Source organism: Octodon degus, unplaced genomic scaffold (assembly GCF_000260255.1).
Source record: "Octodon degus isolate 3935 unplaced genomic scaffold, OctDeg1.0 scaffold00002, whole genome shotgun sequence".
NCBI classification, from domain to species: Eukaryota; Metazoa; Chordata; class Mammalia; order Rodentia; family Octodontidae; genus Octodon; species Octodon degus.
Window position 1 is genome coordinate 18,108,611 of NW_004524578.1, and position 10,503 is coordinate 18,119,113.

Consider the following 10,503-nt stretch of genomic DNA (forward strand, 5'->3'; position numbering starts at 1 on the left):
CCCTTGAGTGTGAATAGGGTCACAGCCTGGGGGAGGCGGGTTTTAGGAACACCACTCCAGGCACAGTGATGGAGCTAGGGAAGGCAGGAAGTGGAAGAAGGGAGGCCCAGGCTGGAGCCAAGGGCAGAAATACCATTGACAGAAAAAAAAAAAAAAAAAAAAAAAAAAAACAGCACGCAGAACAGAGCCAGAGAGACTGTGGCAGCAAAGATGCCACCCGTGATCACAGAGGCATAAGTCCCAAAGCTGCACGGGGAGCCTCTCTCAGAGAGTGCCTGAGCCAAGAGGGCCAGCACTGAGGCATGGGCTCCCCCTCTCTGCACCTGCGTCTGGGCCCTGCAGGGCCACGGGGACCCAAGGCCACCTCGCCAGCCCTTCAGCTGTGCCAGGTGAGCACAGAGGACAATCAGAGGGGCCTGTGAGCAGGCAAAAGCACATTTTTGTCCTGTTGGGACTGGGATAATTGGGACATTAATGGAAATGCATTTCTCACCTATTTTCTGTCTGATTGAAAAGTACTTTGCAGTCATTTAGAGCCCTCACACCTCCTATAATCAGAGCTCACTGGCTCAGGCAGAGGCAGGAAACTGGGTCACCATGTGGCTCCCCAGACTCAGCAGAACAGAGCGGGCTCAGCCCCTGCCTGCACCCCAGGCCCCTTCTCTGCACAACCCCTGCATCCATGAGCAGGCTGAACCCAGAGGATCCCTCTCCCCGCCCCCCCCCCAGATCACCCATGTTCCCCACCTCTCCCTTTCTAGAGTCCCTAGTCCCGGCGCCATCGGAAGATCCCCTGGCACTCCCATTATTCTTCGTGGAGAATGGGTCCCCTTTGGAACAGGCATGTAGCTCAATGGGAGAGCACTTGCTTAGGATGTTCCATCCCCAGAACCCCCAAAAAAGCACAAGTAGAGGGGAGGGAGGGAGGAAGATTTGGTCATCTGGCTGAAAGGAGAAGCATGTGGGATGACACAAAGCTCGAAGGGGTCTGGCCAGTGTTCGTGGGTACTGAGCACATGGGTGGCCTATTGTGTCCTTCCCAGTGTGACTCAACTTCATGAGATTTAAATGGAAAAGCTCAGGTCTGGAGGAGTGATGTTTTCCAATATGCCTTTTTTCATTCCCTCCCCCCTTGGAAAATATATTGTAAATAAAAGGCATATAAGGGCTGGGGATATAGCTCAGCACACAGCTTCTATCTGGCAAGTGCAAGGTCCTGAGTTCAATTCTCAGTAACCCCCCCCAAAAAAAAAACCAAAGTAAATAAAAGACATATAAGTGACACATTAACAATTTTTTTTTTTTTTTTTTTTTTTTGTGGCTGGCTCAGCCTGCCCTGGGGGCAGGGCTGGTGCAGCATGTGGTGCTGGGATCAAATGGTGGTCCCTGTGCTTCTTTAAGCTTGCCTGAGCAGGGCTTTAGACAGCTGAGCAATCTCACCAGTCCCCACATTAACAATTTAAAGCACTATTTAAAAAGTGATACCTGGGAGTCAGGAGTGGTAGCACACGCATATAATCTCAGCACTAGCGGAGGCTGAGGCAGGAGGATCCCAAGTTTAAATTTAGCCTAGGACACTTGGTAACTTACTAAGATCCTGTCTCAAAATAAAAAGGGCTAGGGACGTTGCTCAGTGCAAAAGATCTGGGTGCAACTCTCAGCACCATGGGAGGAACAAAAAGGAAAGATGGAAGTAAGAAAAGAAGGGAAAAAAATAATAAAAACCTGGGGCTGGAGGTCTAGCTCAGTGATAAAGTGCTTGCCTGGCATGTGCAATGCCCCAGGTCCAGTCAATTTCTGTGTTGATAGACACAGCCTCTTTTCAAAGCTCTAAGGTCCAGTGGAGTCTGTAACACACCAACAGCCTCACTACCAGCTCAAAGCTTCCCTCCCCAGTCTGCTTCCCCCTCCTGCATGTCCAGACTCGTCCAGGGCTGGGATGGGAAAGATAGGACTGTAGGAAGTGCCAAGTTTGTTCTGCTGAGCAAGCACTAACTGCAAGGCCACCATATCCCCCCTTACTATACATGCTGCTGAAGGGAGCTCAGCACCTCAGCCCTTCCAGGGACAGGCTTTGGGGCCTCCTCTCCATCCATGTACCCATGGGGAGCCCTCCACCCTGCCCCTTCCCATGGGGTCCGGGGACCTGGAGGGCGCTGTGGCCCAGCTGCTGGGAGGGCAGTAATCCCGAGAGCTACATTGCCTGGCTCACATTCATCAATGGCAGGTACCATTAAGCTCATGGCTTCAGGTGACAAAAATCATACCGGCTTTTCCAGGCAGAAAAGGATTTATTAATGGAAACTGAGTGTTCATAACAGCATCTTGGAGGGGCTCTGCTCCATCTGTCACTACATGGAGCCTGGCTGTTCCACCACTCCACCAGCAAGGTAGGGTTTCCGATGGAGTATGGCAGTGGTTTGACCTCAGACCTCTGTGTCTCCTTGACCCAGGGATGGGGAGGGTGCCATGGCTACTACACTTGGGACAAGTCGCAGGCCATGGGACAGGACAGGGGCAGAGTGAAAGTCATCTCTCTTCTTTCTTCCAAGCCTGAAAGTGACCGATGTGACACCCTGTACAGCCTCCCTAGGGGAGCTCAGGGCACCCTCAGTGGGAGGTAGGAGGCATGGACCACAGGGGCAGGGTGGGCGGGGAGGGTTCAGCCACAGGGTGCATCTGCTTAGCAGCAAAGGGGCAGTGTTTGGCTTCTTCCAGGAGCAAACTCTGGGACAGGCTTGTGTTCAAGATTAGGAAGCGGTCCTCTCTCCAAAATGCATCCCCGCTTCTCACCCTTGCTGCTGCCACACCCTGGCCCTTTGCCTTGGCCTCCTCACTGGCCTCCATGTTTCCTGCCACCCTTCCTTCATGCCCAGCCCATATTTTCCCCAGAAAAACACAAAGTAGATCGTGTTGCTTGTGTGTTAGCTTTCTTGCTTACGCTCAGCTTCATTGGCTCTGTGCTGTAACTCCACAAGGGACAAATATGTGGGTGGGGCCTAGCCAAGTGCACACGTGGACTTCTGAGCATGTGCTGAGGGTCTCATTGAACAGAACCAAAGCTGGAACTGGGAGCCTCGTGCAGGGCACCCCAACCCTTCCTCCATGCAGAGATGCAAAGTTCCTGCTCCACAGTCAGCCACGTTCTAGAAAATCCCACTGGGGAATGTTATTACAATGTGACTTTGAAGATCCTTTTCAAGAAAGTTTCCAAAACAGTAAGTGGCCAAACTGTCACCAACAGGATAGGTGACCAAAATGACACATGGTGTAGAGCCTACTGTGAGAGAGAGCTGGAGCTCCAAACATAATAGCCATCTCTTGATCCTGAAACAAGGCATCTGCAAATGTGATAAAGAAGTTTAAAAATGAAATGGGTGGGGATATCTTTTTTTAAATGTAGGTACTTAACAAATATTTATTGAATAAATCAACTATTTGTGTTATACAAAGAAGAAAGTATGCCTGAAGTGATGTTCTATACTGTAAAACATGACAGGCTGGAAGGTTCTAGAACCAGTATTCTGCAAAAGGGTCACTAAAGAGCCCTAGCATTCCAGCCTCCTGTCCTGGCTTAGCTGTGTGTTCCTCTGGCTCTAAGTTGCACAAATATTTTCTTCATTTTCTTATCATTTTGAATGTGTTTTTGAGAGCTGTTCTAAATCCTTTATGAAATGAGGCAGAAAACAAACAGAAAGGAAGACAGACAGATGGAAGCAGTAGACCCAGATTAAGGTGGATGTAGAAAACGTGCCACTGAGAAGAGGCCAGGAGAGCAGCCACTCGCCCCAGAGATGGACCGCAGCGCTACTGTCCTAGCTTCACCTTCATGTCTAGAAGGGAGACTACCAGATGTTTCCCTGATACTTTGGAAAAGCTTTTGCTCCCCAGCTCTTCAGATTAGGAGACATTGGTGGGGGAGCAGCCTGGTGGTCCGAAGGAGGCAGATTCCAACACCTCAGTCATGGCTCGGCTATCTCCCGCTGCCGTGAGGTGGAGATAGATTATCAAGCAGTAAGCACCACGACTCAGTTTTGCCAGATGGGCCAGCCAGAAGGGTCCTCTGTGTGTCTCTTCCCAATGGTCACGGAGGTCCTGGGTACACCTAATCCACTGTCACCATACACTCGCTACACAGGCACGTGGGCAGCTGGTCAGGGCCACACTCCATGGCCACCCATCTGCCGCCTGCCCTCCCTGGCCCGAGATGTGCAGGTGTCTCTAGGCGGCTCTTATCCTCAGAGCATCTTGCCGTCCTCTGTTGGCTGGGATCTGAGGCCCAGATGGGGATTTTCCAACCTTTCCACATGGCTGGCCACCTGCGTGCAATGGGACCCCAGGTGTGCCATCTTCACCCTCCCACCCCACCTGCTTCCCCCTACTCTGGGCCTCACTATATATCAGGGTGAGGGATGACTGAGCTGCAGACTGCAATCTGAGTTAGACTTCTGGCTCCAACTGTGCGACCTCCTAGAATCATTTAGTCTGCCTGTGCTTTCGGTCCTTATCTATAAGATGGGAAGAGTAACAGTAGACACTCAGAGAGCTGTTAGTGCAAGTGTCTCACCCCCGCACCCAGGAAATGCTGGCTGTTCTTAGCTGTCCTCTCTCAGGGGCCCCTGACCTCCACGAAAACTGTCACCTTTTCTGTGTGCATCCCAACCACCACCACCACAACAGTAGCTTTAGTGCTACTTAGAAAGTGTCCTGAACATCACTAGTGGACTGTACAGATCCTCAGGAATCACTGTAAATGGAAAGGCTGTACCCCAGCTTTGGACCTCAGTGACCCCTCACTTTTGTTCCCTTTGCTGGTTTTCCACTCTGTAAAATGACAAGCATTGCACCAAAAGCATCATTCCTCCAGCACTTAGATCTCAATAATTTTCTAGATATGAACTAGAAAATGCTCCTTGAATACTCAAATACAGTATTGCTATCTGGGGCCACCAGCCTGGTGAGAGAGCCATCCCTCTTGTGCAGCTGGTCAGGTGTGTGGCTGGGCAAAGCTTCTCCAGTGATGCCCTGTGGAGGCTGTTCTTGGGCCCCGGCAGAAACCATAGAGGGCAGAACCCCACAAAACCCTGGAAGATTCAAATGCTGGCAGTCACTCAGGGGTGTGAAAAGTAAGGTCAGTGCAAGGCAAATGGAGGCTGTGAACTTGAGACCCCTGGGAGCCTCTCAGTCAGTGTCCTCTGCTCCCTCTGTTTTCCTGTCCCCCCCCCAGGAGGCTGCACTGTGCCAGGCTCAGCACTCCGTTGTGTGTGTGGGCAAGGTGGGAAGGACAAGGGTTCCCCCAGCCTTCCTCGGCACCCACCTGCCCCAAGCAGACTTCCACTGCCCTGTGGCTCACACAATATCAAATGCACACACATAGAAGAGCCTGCAGGCCAAGGCAGGCCAGCCTTGCCGGCACAGCAGGGGAACACAGAGGTGGTGCCTTCCTATTTTCACTTCCACCAGTGAGAAGCAGCTGGAAAGGGAGCCAGCAGCAAGGGTCGGCATCTGCCATGGTCTCTCCAGAAATGGAAAAAGCTCATCTCTTCTCGCCGCCGCCAGTAGGATGACTTGCACGTGCCAGGTTAACCCTTCCCGCACCCTCTGTGCCCACCTTGCCTGAGTAAGAGGCTATGGGCCCTCTGGAGAGAGGCTGCCACAGCTGTTTGGGCAGATGTTTCTACCATGCACACTGAGCACTGGCTACAGGTCAAGCCCAGGCCAGATGTGCAGTCTCTTATTTGATCTTCAGAATGACTCTGAAAGAGCAGTGTTATTAGGCCTATTGATAGATGGGGAAGTTGAGGCTGGGAGGGGTGACAGCATAGCGCCTGAGAATTCAGAAAATGAGGAGCCCAAAATCTAAAGTCCAAGCTCTTAGCCACCTCACTGGAGCTAATGGTCTCTGTCCCCTCTGGTGCCTGCCCTCCCTTGCTCCTGCTTCTCTAGGCAGTCTGGTCACCCAGCCCCTCTTCCTTGGGTCACTTGGGGCCTTTACCTCCTTCACTGCCCAGCCTAGCCCCGTGGCAATGTGTGCTCCAAAAACAGCTCAGCATGGGCATCCGGCAGGACTAGATTCCCACCGCGACTCTGTTCAATGTGTGATCTGGGGCAAGATTCCACTGTGAAAGCAGGAATACTGTTCCCTCCTCACTTTCGTCCTTGAGACTGACAACCCTCAGGACAGGTGTCCAGAGATGCCTTGAGATGTGACCTTCCCCATTGGCACTCTGAGGCCTAGAAATGTCTCCTAGCCTCCCCTTCCTCATCTTTGAAATGGAAACCCAGTCATGTCTGCTTTGGGGAATTGTTTTGAGGGTTTGTTTGTTTGTTTGTTTGTTTGTTTGTTTGTGGCAGAACCGGGGACTGAACTCAGGCCCTTGCCAGGCAAGCGCTTATTCTACTGAGCTATCTCCGCAGCCCTGTTGTGAGGGTTTAAGGAGCTAAACAATGTAAAGGTTGGCAAGCACCAGTAACTGCTAGTGGAATAGCTATTGTTGCTATTTTCTTCTTCTTCTCTCTCCCTTCTTTTTTTAATTTTTGAGACAGGGTCTTGCTACATAGCCATGCTAGTCTCACGGCAAGCCTCCTGCCTGTCTCCTGGGTGCCAGTATTACACGTGCCAGCCCACCTGAAAATCTTCTTCTTTATTTTAAAATTTAATTTAATTGGTATACTTCTGACCTACATAATGATCACATTCATCATGAAGAATGTGTGCCTGCACATAACATATTTTAATTCTTTTTCTGCCCCCATTTTCTTTTTAATCAAAACACTTACCTGGACTACTGTCTGCTAGAGATTAGTGGCATAGCTCGCCTCTGGCTGTTCTTCCTCCTCCTCCTCCGTCTCTTCCTCTTCTTCCTCCTCCTCCTCCTCCTCCTCTTCCTCTTCCTCCTCTCCCTCTCCCCTCCTCCCTCCTCCCTCCTTTTAGCAGTAGTGGGGATGGAACCCAGGGCCTCACACATGGTGAGCAAGTGTTTTGCTGCTGCGCCACAGCCAGCCCTTGGCACCTCAGGCTTCTCCTTCATCTAGCACTCTGGCCCTCCAGCTTTCCACCTCTCCTGTGGGCAGCCCTTCTGGGTGCCCCATGGGCTGGGCCAGCCACGTGTATCCAGCGCCTCCCCCACCAGTGGGTCTCTTCCCATTCTGGAGCGCCCCAGTCTTAATCAGGCCCCACCTTCCCCACTTGCCCTCCTTGTCCTGACTGCATCCTTACCCCTTCCCCTATGCAGCTGCATCTTCCTCTGGGGCTCTTCCTCCATCCCCCATCCTCCCCTGCTGCCACTGTCGGCTCCCCCACGTGTACCTGTCCATCTCCCTGGGCCACAGGGTGCTGCAGACTGGTCTGGGTAGGGGGGACAAGGCTCCAGGCCAGGCTGAACCACATGCCCAGCACTGAGACCACACTGGGTGGCAGCAGTTGGAGGGAAAAGTGCGCTCTCAGCCAGCCAGGCTCTTGGCCAGCCTGACAGTAGCTGTCACAGACTGATGGACGCCAACTCTGTCTGTGCCAGCCTTGTTGATATCAGAGTCCAGCTCCAAGTTCTAAGGCACCAGTGTGTGGGGGAGACACAGGACACAGTGGGCAGGGAGGTGTCAAGAGTCTAGTAGTTTCATCATATTGAGAGCTCTTTATTGTTCATCCAGGAGCATACTGCAACTTCTCTTGCCTTTTGAATTAGGCTCTTTGTTATTTCCTATATGCTACTTCTGGAGGTATTAAAATATTTCAAGTTTGTATAACTAGAAAATCTTACTTTTAGTTTTCAAAGGTATGTTTGCTAAGTATAAAATTCAAAGAGAACAGATCTTTTCTTTCAGTCCTTTAATTAATCTAGTTTCTTACACCCTTGGTCCTTCTTTTTCTTTCTAATGTGGAATAAGATACTATTTAATTTTGTTCTTCCATAGCTATTATTTTTATGTATATGCTTTAATGATTTTTTTCTTTATAAGAAGTTTTGGACAATTTCATTTTTGTGCATCTTGGTATTATTTTAAATGTCTTTGCAAAAGGTTCATTTTTCTTGGAAATGTGGTATTACAAGTTGAACTAAATTCAGAAATTTTAAATCTTTAAAAAAAATGCTTGAAACTATTGTTTGAAGCAAGGTACAATTCCCCTATGATGAATGCTATCACTATGTATATATAAAATGTACTAATAAAAATATTCAAGGAAAAAAAAAAGAGTCTGGTAGTTTCCATTCCTCCTCTTTGGGTGTCCTACTGCCTAGGGTTTCGACAAAGGGTTCAGGAATGTACCAGGGTCATTTCCCTCCTGCACTGCTGTGAGGGCTCCTTTCTCAACCTCCCTGCTTCCACACTGCCATTCCCCAACAAATCCACTCTGCAGCAGGAGTAATAGGAGAACACAGATCTCACGAACGACCTTGCAGATTAAACTCATCAAGGGCCCTCTACGCACAAACCTCCTCAGGAACAAGGCTCTCCACAGCCTCTCCCTGCTGCCTTGTGGCCATCCCCACGTGGGCATGAGCTGTAGGTACCTTGCTGGTCCCCACACATACCAGCTCGCTCCTTCTGTGTGCCTCTGTACGCCACCACCACAGCTAGAATTCATCCCAAGCTCCTCCTTTTCCCCTTTGTCTCCAGGCTAACTCTTCTCATCCCACAGAATTTCCAACTCAGGTGACATCATTCCAGAAGCTTCCTCCAAATTCTGTGTAACCCCTGGGCCACCTCTGTGTCACATGATCTCAGCCTTTCCTCCAAACCCAAATCTGTTTACTTGTGTATCTCCCCTTCTGGTCCATAAACTGGGCAGAATAAGAGTCACACCTTATTGTTCTAGCTCAGGATCAGATACTCGGCAGCAGCTTGGTGAATATTTGTGGGGTGAACACTGGACTCAAACATCCCTTGCAAGGGGATGTGTGATCACTGGGGAGCAAGGAAGGTTGCACAAAGGAGGCTGATGGATGGGGCAGGGGAGGGGGATGAACATGCTGGAGGGCCCCCACTTGGCATGTGGGAAGGGGTCCTCTTGCTGGGAACATGAAAAAGGATATTCCACAAAACTTTAGGGCTGCAAAAATACTAGGTACGCCAGAGGAAGCACTCTGGGGAGCAGCCCCTCCGATCACAGCCTCCAGGGCACAGCTGGGCCAGAACCACCTGGCAATCTTGGAGCAGCCATCTCTTGACCCTGGTGATAGTAAATTCAGATTCAGAGTGGTGGCTACTGCTGGCATTTGTCACCTCACTGCCGTTCCTAGAAACTAAGGGCAATTAGTGGATCCCACAGTGAGCCCCCTCCTTGCTCTGGCACAGGGATCCTTGCTGGCCCCCAGTCCATCCTGGAAGGCAGGCTTACCAACTGGGACGAGACAATTCTCTCTTCTCCAAGCTTCTTATCTCTAAAGTGGCACTTTAGAATCCCAGCAGACTTTCCTAGGCCCTGATGTTCTATCTGCATTATACCTGGCGACATTCTTTCTGCTCTAATCATGAACTTGAAGTGGAGACGTAGTGGAACACCTGAACCACTGGTAGGTCATTGGAAGGTCAAGAGGCTTAGCACCATAGCTGGCAGGAACAACAGGTTCAGATCATCACATTCGCTGGAAAATTAGCCCCAGAGCCAAGGGCCCCCTGCCCCCACCCCAAGCTGTAACAGCAGGTGGAAGGCCAAACAGAGAAGGGGCCTTAGAGCAATCACATGTGAGGGCTACATGTTGCTAGGGAGCAACCAGCAACAGCTGGCTGAGAAATAAGTAGTGTCCTTGGGAAAGCATGTTCCAGGCCACTAATTAAATGCTGCTGCCGGCCTCATCCTTCAGGGAGCTGTAGAAATGTGTTGAATTAATGCAGCCAGGAGCAGCCAGGTTCCCAAGCCAGCCAAGCCTCCTCCTGTCTGCGCAAAGGGAAAGGCTCAGGAGGCAAGAATAAAGTTGTTAAGCCCCCAGGAGGCTGTACAGGAGAGAAAATGCAGGCTTCAGAACACTTAACTAGTTCAGCTAGCCCAGAGTGCCGGCCTAATACCAATTTGGCTGCTGCAGGTGAATTCACTTGTTAAATACTTTTTTTAAAAGCACATTAAATTCCACATCTGGGCATACATCCAACATAGCTGAAGCAAGATTTCCAAGATGTATGTGCACACCTGAGGCTTGGAGTAGTAGCACTGTGCACACTGGCTACAAGGTAGCAACAACCCCCTGTCCTTCACTGGGTAGGTAGATGTGTTAGACATGCAGGATGAACTATTATTTAGTCTTCAAAAGGAAGACAGTTCGGACACATTCCACAACGTAAATGAACGCTAATGCCATCACTCTAAATGAAATAAGTCAATCCCAAAAGGACAAATACTGTGGAGTTCTACTTACATATGGTGTAGAGGAAGCAAACCAGAGACAGAAAGTAGAATGCTGGTCAGCAGCACCGGGCAGGCTGGCAGGAGGACTGGGGAGTTTCAGTTTTGCAAGATAAAAAAGTTCCAGGGGCTAAGAGCGTGGGTCACGCAGCACTAGTGGC